Below are 16,079 nucleotides of genomic sequence, written 5' to 3'. Positions count from 1 at the left end.
ACCAGCAGAGAAGCAGGGTGGACAGGGGCAAATATGTATGCCCCTGTCTGCCACAGACTGATAAATGCAGCCCTTGGCAATGAAAAACATCTAGATGAAGATAAAGTTTTCCTGAGAATGGTCTGCTTCCTATTTTTAAAGACCCAAAGTTAAAAGCCCCTGTCAAAGTCAATGTCTTCTCAGTGTGATTAATACTAGTGTTAAACAAATGAGCATTTAACATCAGTCCTAGCAGCTTTAGTTTTTGAGTTATGCTGTTTAATTATTTATTCAAATTTATGTTAAGGAGCATGGCTGGTATTTTCTTCCAAGAAAGGTGGCAACCCTATCTGTAAATTTAATAAATACCAGGGCTTCCATAATCAAAGCAATGCTTAATATTAAGTCCTTGAAGACAAACACATGATTAAGATTTTTTTTTCTCAGTAGTTTCTTTAAGAATTGTATCCAGGATTATTTCATGAAACAAAACTTTGTGGTAAGTATGATTTGTCAATTCTAACTGTGAAATACTTGAATCAGTAAACAGCTGATTTGTCATCAGAATATCATACAATCCAAGGTGTGAAGTAAATGTTCTGTTTTTGCTAGAGGAATGGAAATGGCCATAGAGATATATTCTTGGAGCTGTAGCCAAACCAAATGGAATGGACACAAACAGAAACAAATAGCTTGCATTTAAAATTCAACATGCGGTGGTGTTCTATCTTCATCCATATTCTCTTCTTCTTATCTACAGATCTTCCACCGATGTCCTCTTCTTGTGGTCACCCACCTCACACTGAATTTTAAAGGTGAGGTATCCCCTTTATATAGGGGTACCCTTGCATTCCTATTGGCTGATTTTCATTTTCAAATTCAAATTAGCGAATAGAAAAAGCTTTCATTCTACTGGATGATTTGAATTTGAAAATGTGCAGCAGGTGACCACATGAAGAGGACATTGGGGACAGAAGATCAGGAGATAAGAAGAAAAGAATATGGATGAAGAAAGAACACTGCTGCCAGGATGAAGATGGACCACTATCACAAGGTGAAGATGGACCGGCACCAGGATGAAGATGGACCACACCTTGTTAGGTTGCCTTATGGAGATTAGGGTTAGTGTGCAAGTATGGATGTTTTTTCCACTTTTCTCACTCTGTTGAAGTCTATGGGGGAGTACATTAATGCAGTCATGATATTCTAACTTCGGCTCTTTGCGTGCTTCGGGTTATCACATGGCAGGTTAATGAGCAAGCGAAAAAACCTTTATATTCAACTTGTAATATTTGCCCCACTCCGACGTGTGCAAAGAACGAAAGTTGGGTGAAGTTAGTGTGCGAGCATGAGTGGTAATTACTGCTTCACTTGTAATCTAGCCCTTGGTTGGCAGAAAAGGGGGTGTAATAAAAAAAAAAAAAAAATATGTTTGTACATAAAATTAATTATATGTATATGTCAGAAAATCACATTCTTACACACACATATTTATTTTTATATATATATATATATATATATATATATATATATATATATATATATATATATATATATTTATAGATCCATAAATATATATGTATTTATAATTTTCTATACTGTAATTGACTGACACTTTTCTCAAATGTACATAGAGTGTTCCTCTTGTGCAATTTGAGATATATATATACAGGTATATATATATATATCTATATATCTATCTATCTATATATATATATATATATATATATACAAATACAAAATTTGGTTTTTTAGCACACCTTACAAAAAGTTTAAATCAACATCTGGGAGTGCTGCCAATATGACCCAGTAATTACACAAACAAAGAGGTATCAGCGCACATCCATTTTCAAAAGCACAACATATTTTTTACTGTTGCAAAAAATTGCCTGCATATACATCAAGAGACAACTATTTTTTTTTAAATAATATTGGGAACTTAGTCACACAATATGGCCATATTTTGCTTAGCCAGTCACCGCTTACAAGGTGCCCCAATTCGACTGGTCCTACTCTAAATCCTTTTGCCACAGAGGGCTGAAACATTCCTGCTTTTACTCTTCATAATAGAATGAGACTCCCTGGCTTTTTATTCACAACTCTTTAACACTGTAATGAGCACATCTCCCATTGGTTAAGCACCCCACCCAAGTTCAGGTGTGCTCATTACAGTGTTAAAGAGTTGTGAATAAAAAGCCAGGGAGTCTCATTCTATTATGAAGAGTAAAAGCAGGAATATTTCAGCCCTCTGTGGCAAAAGGATTTAGAGTAGGACCAGTCGAATTGGGGCACCTTGTAAGCGGTGACTGGCTAAGCAAAATATGGTCATATTGTGTGACTAAGTTCCCAATATTATTTAAAAAAAGATAGTTGTCTCTTGATGTATATGCAGGCAATTTTTTGCAGCAGTAAAAAATATGTTGTGCTTTTGAAAATGGATGTGCGCTGATACCTCTTTGTTTGTGTAATTACTGGGTCATATTGGCAGCACTCCCAGATGTTGATTTAAACTTTTTGTAAGGTGTGCTAAAAAAACAAATTTTGTATTTGTATTTAAAATTACCAGGGAGACTGACCATCTCCCATTGGTTTAAGCACCCCACCCAAGTTCAGGTGTGCTCATTACAGTGTTAAAGAGTTGTGAATAAAAAGCCAGGGAGTCTCATTCTATTATGAAGAGTAAAAGCAGGAATGTTTCAGCCCTCTGTGGCAAAAGGATTTAGAGTAGGACCAGTCGAATTGGGGCACCTTGTAAGCGGTGACTGGCTAAGCAAAATATGGCCATATTGTGTGACTAAGTTCCCAATATTATTTAAAAAAAGATAGTTGTCTCTTGATGTATATGCAGGCAATTTTTTGCAGCAGTAAAAAATATGTTGTGCTTTTGAAAATGGATGTGCGCTGATACCTCTTTGTTTGTATATATATATATATATATATATATATATATATATATATATATATATATATATATATGTGTGTGGTAGGGTAGGTTGCTAGGCTAAGTGTTCCCATGGGTTAGGGGAGAGTATTATGTTAGGCACTGGTATTCATGAAAGTGGAAATTTTGCTGTACAGTGGCTTACTAAATGATATATTCAGTGTAGATTCCCAAAACTGGTAATATGCTTTTATGCAAATGAAGGGTGCCTTGTGGAGGCCAAAAAATTCCTACACCCGGGTCTTCGGTTTATTAGCTCTGCCACTGCCCAGTATTTTTACCTATAGTGTATGCTAAATTGTGCATAATATATGTTTGTGTGTTTATATGTACACACACACATATATAATATATATTATACTATAAAGAATTTATCATTTATTCTTTCCTGAACTTTATTTACTATGTGTATTATGCAGGCTAATCTTTGAAGTCATTTTCATAGACTGTAACCAGCAGTTTTAATTGCCTCATACAGTATGATTGGAATGCCGTGTTTTATTTTTTTAAATCCCACCGTATTTATATTTCTGGCTGCTGGCCAGACCCAAATACCATACTGTATGATGTTAGCACATTTAGTAAACTTCAAAGCCACCATTGTGAATTGTCTTGATAAAGGCTATTTCTTGCTTTTGAAATATGCTTATTTTGGAAACCAATCATCAGTTTTAACATAAAAGAACAGTTAGGATTATAACTTAAAAGCAAAAATCATGGGATGTATATTCTATACCATACTATATAATAAATAGATGATAGATAGATAGATAGATAGATAGATAGATAGATGATAGATAGATAGATGATGATGATAGATAGATAGATAGATAGATAGATAGATAGATAGATAGATAGATAGATAGATAGATAGAGAGTTGATAGAGAGATAGATTTGCACCACTTTAAGTGTAATTATTACCTTTAGGTACACACCTTGTGCATTTTGTCCTGGCTACCACTTTGTGCATTTAATGTAAAAAATAAAACATATAAAGATTTCCATTGCACACCTTTTCCAATTATAATAAAAGTAAAACTTGGCATCTAACCAATGATGAACTAAATCTTAATTAAACTGCAATCTGCTTCTGTGCTTTGTTTGTTCTAAGTATCTTATGCTGTTCTGCACTCGGAGTCTGCCTGCCAGTCTCCCCTACAGGGCTGGAATTTACATTATGTAATCTAGGCAGCTGCCTAGGGGTTCTATATCTCCCGGCTAGTCATGTGACAACATTTTGCAATACTCTCATTATCTTGCATTCTTTGCTCCATACCTTTGGCTGTATTTTACAACTGACTGTATATACTCATTTTATAATATATATGTTTATGGCATGCAAATAATGACTTGACTCAAGTGGGTTTCAAAAACAAAAAGTTATCCTGTACATAGGGTCCTGTTACATTGTAATACTTTGATACTGAGTGCAGGGTTTGGGGCCTCTCACACTTCTTTAAGTACTTTTCTTGCCATGATCATTTGTATATGACACCAAACCAGCTGGTTTTCTATTTTGCTTTAAAGATGAAAACAGCTAGAGAGTGTAAGTTGTACAGTTATATGCACGCACAAGCTTCCTATTCCCTTGTAATGGCTTTGATCTTGACTGCTTGGTTTGGGACCTCTCTCCCTGTTGCGTTCCATGATCATAGGATATAACTCCCAACCAGTTGGTTTTGCTTTTAAAACTTCATTTTTCATTAAGGTAACTTTCCTCACCAATAGTAGAGTAAAACCTCTCAATTTAACCAGTACGTTTAAATCTTCTAATTCCTAATGTCTAACCTTCAAATACATAATACCGTTTTTTCTATTAAATTTGGTAGAGAAAGAGAAATTGTATATTAGACAAAGTTACACCTTTTTCTTTTTTCTTTTCTAGACACAGTGAATATTTTTAATAAGCATTAGATTTACATTCTTTTCACATACAGTCATGGCCAAAAATATTGGCACCCCTGCATTTCTGTTAAATAATGCACCACTTTGCCCAGAAAATTGATGTAATTACATGTTTAGGCATTCTCCTGTTTATTTATTTTCACCAAGATTACAAGTTGTGCGCTAAACCAGGTGCGTAAATTGCGCAAATAAATGAGCGGTATCCCACTATCCATAGCGCTGCCATTATAAGTTTCACAAAAACCTTATGTGCTGTGCGTTATGATGCGTTTAGAAAAAAACTAACACCTGCTATCACGAAATGGTGATCTCTATAACGCAATCCCCATTGAAGTTATGTAAAAACACCCTAACATAAACCCCTAGTCTAAATACCCCAACTCCACCGCCCCCGACATCACCTGCACTAAATAAAACTATTAACCTCCAACCGCCGCCCCCCGTATCGCTAACACCGAAATAAACCCATTAATCCCTAAACGGCCGGCCCCCCCACTTCACCACTACTATAATAAACCTATTAACCCTTAAACAGGCGCCCCCCACATCACAAGTACTATAATAAACCTATTAACCCCTAAACTGCTGCCCCCATTGCAACTACTATAATAAACATTTTAACCCCTAAACCGCTGGCCCCCCACATTGCAACTACTATAATAGACCTATTAACCCTTAAAACGCCGGCCCCCCACATCGCAAGTACTATAATAAACTTATTAACCCCTAAACTGCCCCCCATTGCAACTTCTTTAATAAACATATTAACCCCTAAACCGCTGCCCCCCCTCATCGCAACTACTATAATAAACCTAATAACCCCTAAACAGCTGGCCCCCCACATCGCAACACACAAAATTAAACTGTTAACCCCTAAACCTAACACCCCCTAACTTTAAATTAAACTTACAATATAACTACCTTAAAATAAATAAAAACTTACCTATGAAATAAAAAAAAACTAAGATTAAACTGTAAATTAACCTAAATTACTATTTCAAAAAATAAAAATAAACTTTAAAAAAAAAAAATTAAAATAAAATAAATTACAATATTAAAAAATCCTAACACTATGGAGAAAAACTAACATTACAAAAAAAAAACTAAAATTATGAAAAATTAAAAAAACCTAACATTACCAAAAGCAAAAAAACAACACTAAAATTACGAAAAATAAAAACACTGAGGCCTAGATTTGGAGTTCGGCGGTAAAAGGGCTGTTAACGCTCCGCGGGCTTTTTTCTGGCCGCACCATAAATTTAACTCTGGTATCGAGAGTTTAATCAAATGCTGCGTTAGGCTCCAAAAAAGGAGCGTAGAGCATTTTTACCGCAAATGCAACTCTCGATACCAGAGTTGCTTACGGACGCGGCCGGCCTCAAAAACGTGCTCGTGCACGATTCTCCCATAGGAAACAATGGGGCTGTTTGAGCTGAAAAAAAACCTAACACCTGCAAAAAAGCAGCGTTCAGCTCCTAACGCAGCCCCATTGTTTCCTATGGGGAAACACTTCCTACGTCTGCACCTAACACCCTAACATGTACCCCGAGTCTAAACACCCCTAACCTTACACTTATTAACCCCTAATCTGCCGCCCCCGCTATCGCTGACCCCTGCATATTTTTTTTAACCCCTAATCTGCCGCTCCGTAAACCGCCGCAACCTACGTTATCCCTATGTACCCCTAATCTGCTGCCCTAACATCGCCGACCCCTATATTATATTTATTAACCCCTATTCTGCCCCCCTCAACGTCGCCGGCACCTGCCTACACTTATTAACCCCTAATCTGCTGAGCGGACCTGAGCGCTACTATAATAAAGTTATTAACCCCTAATCCGCCTCACTAACCCTATCATAAATAGTATTAACCCCTAATCTGCCCTCCCTAACATCGCCGACACCTACCTTCAATTATTAACCCCTAATCTGCCGAGCGGACCTCACCGCTACTATAATAAATGTATTAACCCCTAAAGCTAAGTCTAACCCTAATACTAACACCCCCCTAATTTAAATATAATTTACATCTAACGAAATAAATTAACTCTTATTAAATAAATGATTCCTATTTAAAGCTAAATACTTACCTGTAAAATAAATCCTAATATAGCTACAATATAAATTATAATTATATTATAGCTATTTTAGGATTAATATTTATTTTACAGGCAACTTTGTAATTATTTTAACCAGGTACAATAGCTATTAAATAGTTAAGAACTATTTAATAGTTACCTAGTTAAAATAATTACAAAATTACCTGTAAAATAAATCCTAACCTAAGATATAATTAAACCTAACACTACCCTATCAATAAAATAATTAAATAAACTACCTACAATTACCTACAATTAACCTAACACTACACTATCAATAAATTAATTAAACACAATTGCTACAAATATATACAATTAAATAAACTAGCTAAAGTACAAAAAATAAAAAAGAACTAAGTTACAAAAAATAATAAAATATTTACAAACATAAGAAAAATCTTACAACAATTTTAAACTAATTACACCTACTCTAAGCCCCCTAATAAAATAACAAAGCCCCCCAAAATAAAAAATGCCTTACCCTATTCTAAATTAAAAAAGTTACAAGCTCTTTTACCTTACCAGCCCTGAACAGGGCCCTTTGCGGGGCATGCCCCAAGGATTTCAGCTCTTTTGCCTGTAAAAAAAAACATACCATACCCCCCCCCCAACATTACAACCCACCACCCACATACCCCTAATCTAACCCAAACCCCCCTTAAATAAACCTAACACTAAGCCCCTGAAGATCTTCCTACCTTGTCTTCACCATACCAGGTTCACCGATCCGTCCTGGCTCCAACATCTTCATCCAACCCAAGCGGGGGTTGGCGATCCATCATCCGGTGCTGACGAGGTCCAGAAGAGGCTCCAAAGTCTTCCTCCTATCCGGCAAGAAGAGGACATACGGACCGGCAAACATCTTCTCCAAGCGGCATCTTCAATCTTCTTCCATCCGGTGCGGAGCGGGTCCATCTTGAAGCAGGCGACGCGGATCCATCCTCTTCTTCCGTTGTCTCCCGACGAATGACGGTTCCTTTAAGGGACGTCATCCAAGATGGCGTCCCTCGAATTCCGATTGGCTGATAGGATTCTATCAGCCAATCGGAATTAAGGTAGGAATTTTCTGATTGGCTGATGGAATCAGCCAATCAGAATCAAGTTCAATCCGATTGGCTGATCCAATCAGCCAATCAGATTGAGCTCGCATTCTATTGGCTGATCGGAACAGCCAATAGAATGCAAGCTCAATCTGATTGGCTGATTGGATCAGCCAATCGGATTGAACTTGATTCTGATTGGCTGATTCCATCAGCCAATCAGAAAATTCCTACCTTAATTCCGATTGGCTGATAGAATCCTATCAGCCAATCGGAATTCGAGGGACGCCATCTTGGATGACGTCCCTTAAAGGAACCGTCATTCGTCGGGAGACAACGGAAGAAGAGGATGGATCCGCGTCGCCTGCTTCAAGATGGACCCGCTCCGCACCGGATGGAAGAAGATTGAAGATGCCGCTTGGAGAAGATGTTTGCCGGTCCGGATGTCCTCTTCTTGCCGGATAGGAGGAAGACTTTGGAGCCTCTTCTGGACCTCTTCAGCACCGGATGATGGATCGCCAACCCCCGCTTGGGTTGGATGAAGATGTTGGAGCCAGGACGGATCGGTGAACCTGGTATGGTGAAGACAAGGTAGGAAGATCTTCAGGGGCTTAGTGTTAGGTTTATTTAAGGGGGGTTTGGGTTAGATTAGGGGTATGTGGGTGGTGGGTTGTAATGTTGGGGGGGGGTATGGTATGTTTTTTTTTACAGGCAAAAGAGCTGAAATCCTTGGGGCATGCCCCGCAAAGGGCCCTGTTCAGGGCTGGTAAGGTAAAAGAGCTTGTAACTTTTTTAATTTAGAATAGGGTAGGGCATTTTTTATTTTGGGGGGCTTTGTTATTTTATTAGGGGGCTTAGAGTAGGTGTAATTAGTTTAAAATTGTTGTAAGATTTTTCTTATGTTTGTAAATATTTTATTATTTTTTGTAACTTAGTTCTTTTTTATTTTTTGTACTTTAGCTAGTTTATTTAATTGTATTTATTTGTAGCAATTGTGTTTAATTAATTTATTGATAGTGTAGTGTTAGGTTAATTGTAGGTAATTGTAGGTAGTTTATTTAATTATTTTATTGATAGGGTAGTGTTAAGTTTAATTATATCTTAGGTTAGGATTTATTTTACAGGTAAATTTGTTATTATTTTAACTAGGTAACTATTAAATAGTTCTTAACTATTTAATAGCTATTGTACCTGGTTAAAATAATTACAAAGTTGCCTGTAAAATAAATATTAATCCTAAAATAGCTATAATATAATTATAATTTATATTGTAGCTATATTAGGATTTATTTTACAGGTAAGTATTTAGCTTTAAATAGGAATCATTTATTTAATAAGAGTTAATTAATTTCGTTAGATTTAAATTATATTTAACTTAGGGGGGTGTTAGTGTTAGGGTTAGACTTAGCTTTAGGGGTTAATCAATTTATTAGAATAGCGGTGAGCTCCGGTCGTCAGATTAGGGGTTAATAATTGAAGTTAGGTGTTGGCGATGTTAGGGAGGGCAGATAAGGGGTTAATACTATTTATGATAGGGTTAGTGAGGCGGGTTAGTGGTTAATAACTTTATTATAGTAGCGCTCAGGTCCGCTCGGCAGATTAGGGGTTAATAAGTGTAGGCAGGTGTCGGCGACGTTGAGGGGGGCAGATTAGGGGTTAATAAATATAATATAGGGGTCGGCGGTGTTAGGGGTAGCAGATTAGGGGTACATAGGGATAACGTAGGTGGCGGCGCTTTGCGGTCGGAAGATTAGGGGTTAATTATTTTAAGTAGCTGGCGGCGACGTTGTGGGGGGCAGGTTAGGGGTTAATAAATGTAATACAGGGGTCGGCGGGGTTAGGGGCAGCAGATTAGGGGTACATAAGTATAACGTAGGTGGCGGTCGGCAGATTAGGGGTTAAAAATTTTAATTGAGTGGCGGCGGTGTGGGGGGACCTCGGTTTAGGGGTACATAGGTAGTTTATGGGTGTTAGTGTACTTTAGGGTACAGTAGTTAAGAGCTTTATGAACCGGCATTAGCCAGAAAGCTCTTAACTCCTGCTATTTTCAGGCGGCTGGAATCTTGTCGTTAGAGCTCTAACGCTCACTTCAGAAACGACTCTAAATACCAGCGTTAGAAAGATCCCATTGAAAAGATAGGCTACGCAAATGGCGTAGGGGGATCTGCGGTATGGAAAAGTCGCGGCTGAAAAGTGAGCGTTAGACCCTTTAATCACTGACTCCAAATACCAGCGGGCGGCCAAAACCAGCGTTAGGAGCCTCTAACGCTGGTTTTGACGGCTACCGCCGAACTCCAAATCTAGGCCTAAGACTACAAAAAATAATAAACAAAATTATCCAAAATAATCAAAATTAAACCTAATCTAATGCCCCAATAAAAACAAAAAAGACACCCCGAAATAAAAACACCCCCTATGGTAACAAACTACCAATAGCCTTTAAAAGGGCCTTTTGTAGAGCATTGTCCTGAAGCAATCAGCTCTTTTATCTAAAAAATTACAAAGTCCCCCTAACAGTAAAACCCCCACCCAACCAACCCCCCAAAATAAAAAACCTAAGTCTAAAAAAACCTAAGCAACTCATTTGTATGGGCATTGCCCTTAAAAGGGCAAACAGCTATTTTGCTCCCCATAAAAAAAGTCCTAATCTAAAAAAAAAAAGAAAACCCTAATACTAACCCCAGAAAATGTTCTCACCGTTCCTGAAGTCCAGAACTCCAGGCAGAGGCGGTGAAAATCTTCTTCCAGGGCGGCATCATCTTCTATCTTCTTACCGGAGGTGCAGAGTGGTCTTCAGCAATGTGCGGATCCGGAGAGCTGGTTCACTTCAGAGGCGGTGGTCATCAGCGACGTGGATCCTCTTCATGTGATCGTCCGCAGCACACTCAAGCTTGAATGCAAGGTACCCCTTTTATATTGGTGTACCGTTGCATTCCTATTGGCTGAAATATTAAAATCAGCCAATAGGATGACAGCTGCTTAAATCCTATTGGCTAGGTTAGGATTTTTTAATATTGGCTAGGTTAGTTTTTTTTTTTTTTTAAATAGTAATGTTAGGTTAGTTTATAGTTTAATCTTAGTTTTTTTTATTTCACAGGTAAGTTTTTATTTATTTGAAGGCAGTTATATTGTAAGTTTAATTTAAAGTTAGGTGTTAGGTTTAGGGGTTAATAGTTTTAGTTTAGTATTAGCGATGTGGGGGAGCTGGCTGTTATGGGAAAGTGGTGGTTCTACACAGGGGCCTACAGGGGCCAATGCCCCTGTAAAAATGTCCCTCCCCCCCCACATGGCCCTCCCTGCCCGGTAATATTAAAAAAAAAGGACATAACATTAGTTCCAAAAATAATGGACATAGCTCTGAGATGTTGTTATGAATTATTATTTTTTATGTCCTCGGCTGGATTCCAGGCCGCATACGGCTGTACCCAACCTATCTACCCAGTAATCCAGGCCCAGCCCATGTCAAGACCACCGGCACCCCTTGTATCCATCCTGCTACTACTCTCTCAGCTGCTTCCTCCATGCTTGCTTCCTGTGTGAGGCTGTCGGACATCACGTTATCACACATGTGATGTCACAATCACAACAGCAGGAAGACCCACGGGCTGCCCTGTATTACACATGCTGATGTGTGAATTCACTCACTCAGCAGCAGGCTGGGCACAGAAAATATACTTATACTGGGACAGGGACACAGACAGGACAAAAAGAAAGCAACAACCCTGGGATATGGCTGGGTTAAATATAAACTATCCCTAGGGCATAGACAAGCTTGTTACAAATGCAGGGACACAAGAGGAAGTTAACTAACCATGGGTGGGACAGAGGATTAAAATGAGTAACTGTAACGGAGAACTTTAAAATAGTACTGAAACGGAAAATTAATAAACTATCAGGGACAGTTGTTGATTTGCTATATAAAGTAACGGCGATAAAAATTTTAATTCATTATGCAGAATATGGAATAATTGTATCATGACACTTTTAGTGTTGAAAATAAATTAAAATACTAGATATTACTTATTCTACAAGGGCTTTGATTTGTTTTTTTAATGTTTAAATATAATTTGTTTCCGTTTTTTAATGTGCCCCTCTGATTAAACACTGTCCCCACCTTGATACTAATTGAGAGAAACCAATGGCACTACTAAAGTAGGATAGATCTACATACCCATTATAATTCCACTGTATTGGCAGGGTGTGGGTGCTGTGTATAGTTAACTTAATTACAAAAAGAGAGAGAAAAGTATACACTTCTAGCACTCCTAGATCAGGAAGTAAATACAATCTAAATCATTATCACTGGCTATTCCGTCAGGAATAGATAAATAAAGAACAAGATTAATTAAAATATAACTTTTATTGAGTAAAATTAAAATAGGATGAACACTTAAAAACACACTTAGGTACCGACTGTGTAAGATATGTCCAAACTAGTAATGCTTGATTCTGTTTAATATTGGAAACACTGTTCTCTGTCAGAGTATAGTACGTTCAAACGTGTGAAGAATACGCCACAAAATTTGTGGTATTGCAGTATAAATGATACCACCTAGTATGGTACTTCTAGACCCAAATAATTATGATATACAGAATGGTAGTAACACAAGCTATTACCTGGACTATGGTAATCAAAAATGTGTACAGATATGAGTATCTGGCTAGAGTTAAATGACTGGACACTGGCAATTCGGTTATAAATTAGTCATGGATTACTATACCCACTTGGAGATGGTTACATGTGAATAGAGATTAGTTCCCAATATGCTGAACCCCTGCAAATGTATTGCGTATTATATTACTGCTAAAATACAGTTATAAACAAGGAGATATCTGGTACAGGAATAGGGTTAACAGAACTGATCAGTGCTGCACTCAAGTAGTCATTAACAGTCACTCTAGTTCAATAATAATTATGGATAAAGAAAGTTATTGGCTTGTGTTGTTAAGAGTCCAAAGGTAGGAGGTAATAGTATTGTGCAACCTTCTTAAGTATCAGTTGGCATATATGCAGAAAAATGCTGCTAGCTAACATGGGCCTAGATTTAGAGTTGGGCGGTAGCCGTCAAAACCAGCGTTAGAGGCTCCTAACGCTGGTTTTTACCGCCCTCTGGTATTTGGAGTCAGTCAGGAAAGGGTCTAATGCTCACTTTTCAGCCGCGACTTTTCTATACCGCAGATCCCCTTACGTCAATTGCGTATCCTATCTTTTCAATGGGATCTTTCTAACTCCGGTATTTAGAGTCGTGGCTGAAGTGAGCGTTAGAAATCTAACGACAAAACTCCAGCCGCAGAAAAAAGTCAGTAGTTAAGAGCTTTCTGGGCTAACGCCGGTTTATAAAGCTCCTAACTACTGTACTCTAAAGTACACTAACACCCATAAACTACCTATGTACCCCTAAACCGAGGTCCCCCCACATCGCCGCCACTCGATTAATTTTTTTAACCCCTAATCTGCCGACCGCCATCTACGTTATACTTATGTACCCCTAATCTGCTGCCCCTAACACCGCCGACCCCTATATTATATTTATTAACCCCCACAACGTCGCCGCCAGCTACCTACAATAATTAACACCTAATCTGCCAACCGCAAAGCGCCGCTACTTACGTTATCCTTATGTACCCCTTATCTGCTGCCCCTAACATTGCCGACCCCTATATTATATTTATTAACCCCTAACCTGCCCCCCTCAACGTCGCCTCCACCTGCCTACACTTATTAACCCCTAATCTGCCGAGCGGATCTCACCGCTACTATAATAAAGCTATTAACCCCTAATCCGCCTCACTCCCGCCTCAATAACCCTATAACAAATAGTATTAACCCCTAATCTGCCCTCCCTAACATCGCCGACACCTAACTTAAAGTATTAACCCCTAATCTGCCGATCGGAGCTCACCGCTACTCTAATAAATTTTTTAACCCCTAAAGCTAATTTTAACCCTAACCCTAACACCCCCTAAATTAAATATAATTTTATTCTAACTAAATAAATGAACTCTTATTAAATAAATTATTCCTATTTAAAGCTAAATACTTACCTGTAAAATAAACCCTAATATAGCTACAACATAAATTATAATTATATTATAAGTATTTTAGGATTAATATTTATTTTACAGGCAACTTTGTATTTATTTTAACCAGGTACAATAGCTATTAAATAGTTAAGAACTATTTAATAGCTAAAATAGTTAAAATAATTACAAAATTACCTGTAAAATAAATCCTAACCTAAGTTACAATTAAACCTAACACTACACTATCAAAAAATAAATTAAATAAACTACCTACAATTATCTACAATTAAACCTAACACTACACTATCAATAAATTAATTAAATACAATGCCTACAATTATCTACAATTAAACCTAACACTACACTATCAATAAATTATTTCAATAAAATATCTACAAATAACTACAATGAAATAAACTAACTAAAGTACAAAAAATAAAAAAGAACTAAGTTACAAAAAATAAAAAAATATTTACAAACATTAGAAAAATATTACAACAATTTTAAACTAATTACACCTACTCTAAGCCCCCTAATAAAATAACAAAGCCCCCCATAATAAAAAATGCCCTACCCTATTCTAAATTAAAAAAGTTCAAAGCTCTTTTACCTTACCAGCCCTGAACAGGGCCCTTTGCGGGGCATGCCCCAAAGAATTCAGCTCTTTTGCCTGTAAAAAAAACACATACAATACCCCCCCCAACATTACAACCCACCACCCACATACCCCTAATCTAACCCAAACCCCCTTAAATAAACCTAACACTAAGCCCCTGAAGATCTCCCTACCTTGTCTTCACCAGGGTCCCGATCTGTCCAGAAGAGCCTCCGATGTCTTGATCCAAGCCCAAGCGGGGGGCTGAAGAGTGACGTCCATCCTCGGGCTGAAGTCTGGATCCAAGCGGCGGCTGAAGAAATCCATCATCGGCTGAAGTCGGAAGTCCATCATCGGGATGAAGTCTTCTATCAAGCCGCATCTTCAATCTTCTTTCCAACCAACGCGGAACATCCTCTTCAACCGACGCCTACTCGCCGAATGACGGTTCCTTTAAATAACATCATCCAAGATGGCGTCCCTCGAATTCCGATTGGCTGATAGGATTCTATCAGCCAATCGGAATCAAGGTAGGAATAATCTGATTGGCTGAGCGAATCAGCCAATCAGAATCAAGTTCAATCCGATTGGCTGATCCAATCAGCCAATCAGATTGAGCTCGCATTCTATTGGCTGTTCCAATCAGCCAATAGAATGCGAGCTCAATCTGATTGGCTGATTGGATCAGCCAATCAGATTGAACTTGATTCTGATTGGCTGATTCCATCAGCCAATCAGAATATTCCTACCTTAATTCCGATTGGCTGATAGAATCCTATCAGCCAATCGGAATTCGAGGGACGCCATCTTGGATGACGTCATTTAAAGGAACCGTCATTCAGGGAGTAGGCGTCGGTTGAAGAGGATGTTCCGCGTCAGTTGGAAAGAAGATGGCTCCACTCCAGAAGAAATAAGATTGAAGATGGGGCTTGATAGAAGACTTCATCCCGATGATGGACTTCCGACTTCAGCCGATGATGGATTTCTTCAGCTGCCGCTTGGATCCAGACTTCAGCCCGAGGATGGACGTCACTCTTCAGCCCCCCGCTTGGGCTTGGATCAAGACATCGGAGGCTCTTCTGGACAGATCGGGACCTGGTGAGGTAAAGACAAGGTAGGGAGATCTTCTGGGGCTTAGTGTTAGGTTTATTTAAGGGGGGTTTGGGTTAGATTAGGGGTATGTGGGTGGTGGGTTGTAATGTTGGGGGGGGTATTGTATGTGTTTTTTTTTACAGGTAAAAGAGCTGAATTCTTTGGGGCATGCCCCGCAAAGGGCCCTGTTCAGGGCTGGTAAGGTAAAAGAGCTTTGAACTTTTTTAATTTAGAATAGGGTAGGGCATTTTTTATTTTGGTGGGCTTTGTTATTTTATTAGGGGGCTTAGAGTAGGTGTAATTAGTTTAAAATTGTTGTAATATTTTTCTAATGTTTGTAAATATTTTTTTATTTTTTGTAACTTAGTTCTTTTTTATTTTTGTACTTTAGTTAGTTTATTTC

This window comes from Bombina bombina, chromosome 5 (assembly GCF_027579735.1).
Source record: "Bombina bombina isolate aBomBom1 chromosome 5, aBomBom1.pri, whole genome shotgun sequence".
NCBI lineage: Eukaryota > Metazoa > Chordata > Amphibia > Anura > Bombinatoridae > Bombina > Bombina bombina.
This window is presented reverse-complemented; position numbering follows the sequence as displayed.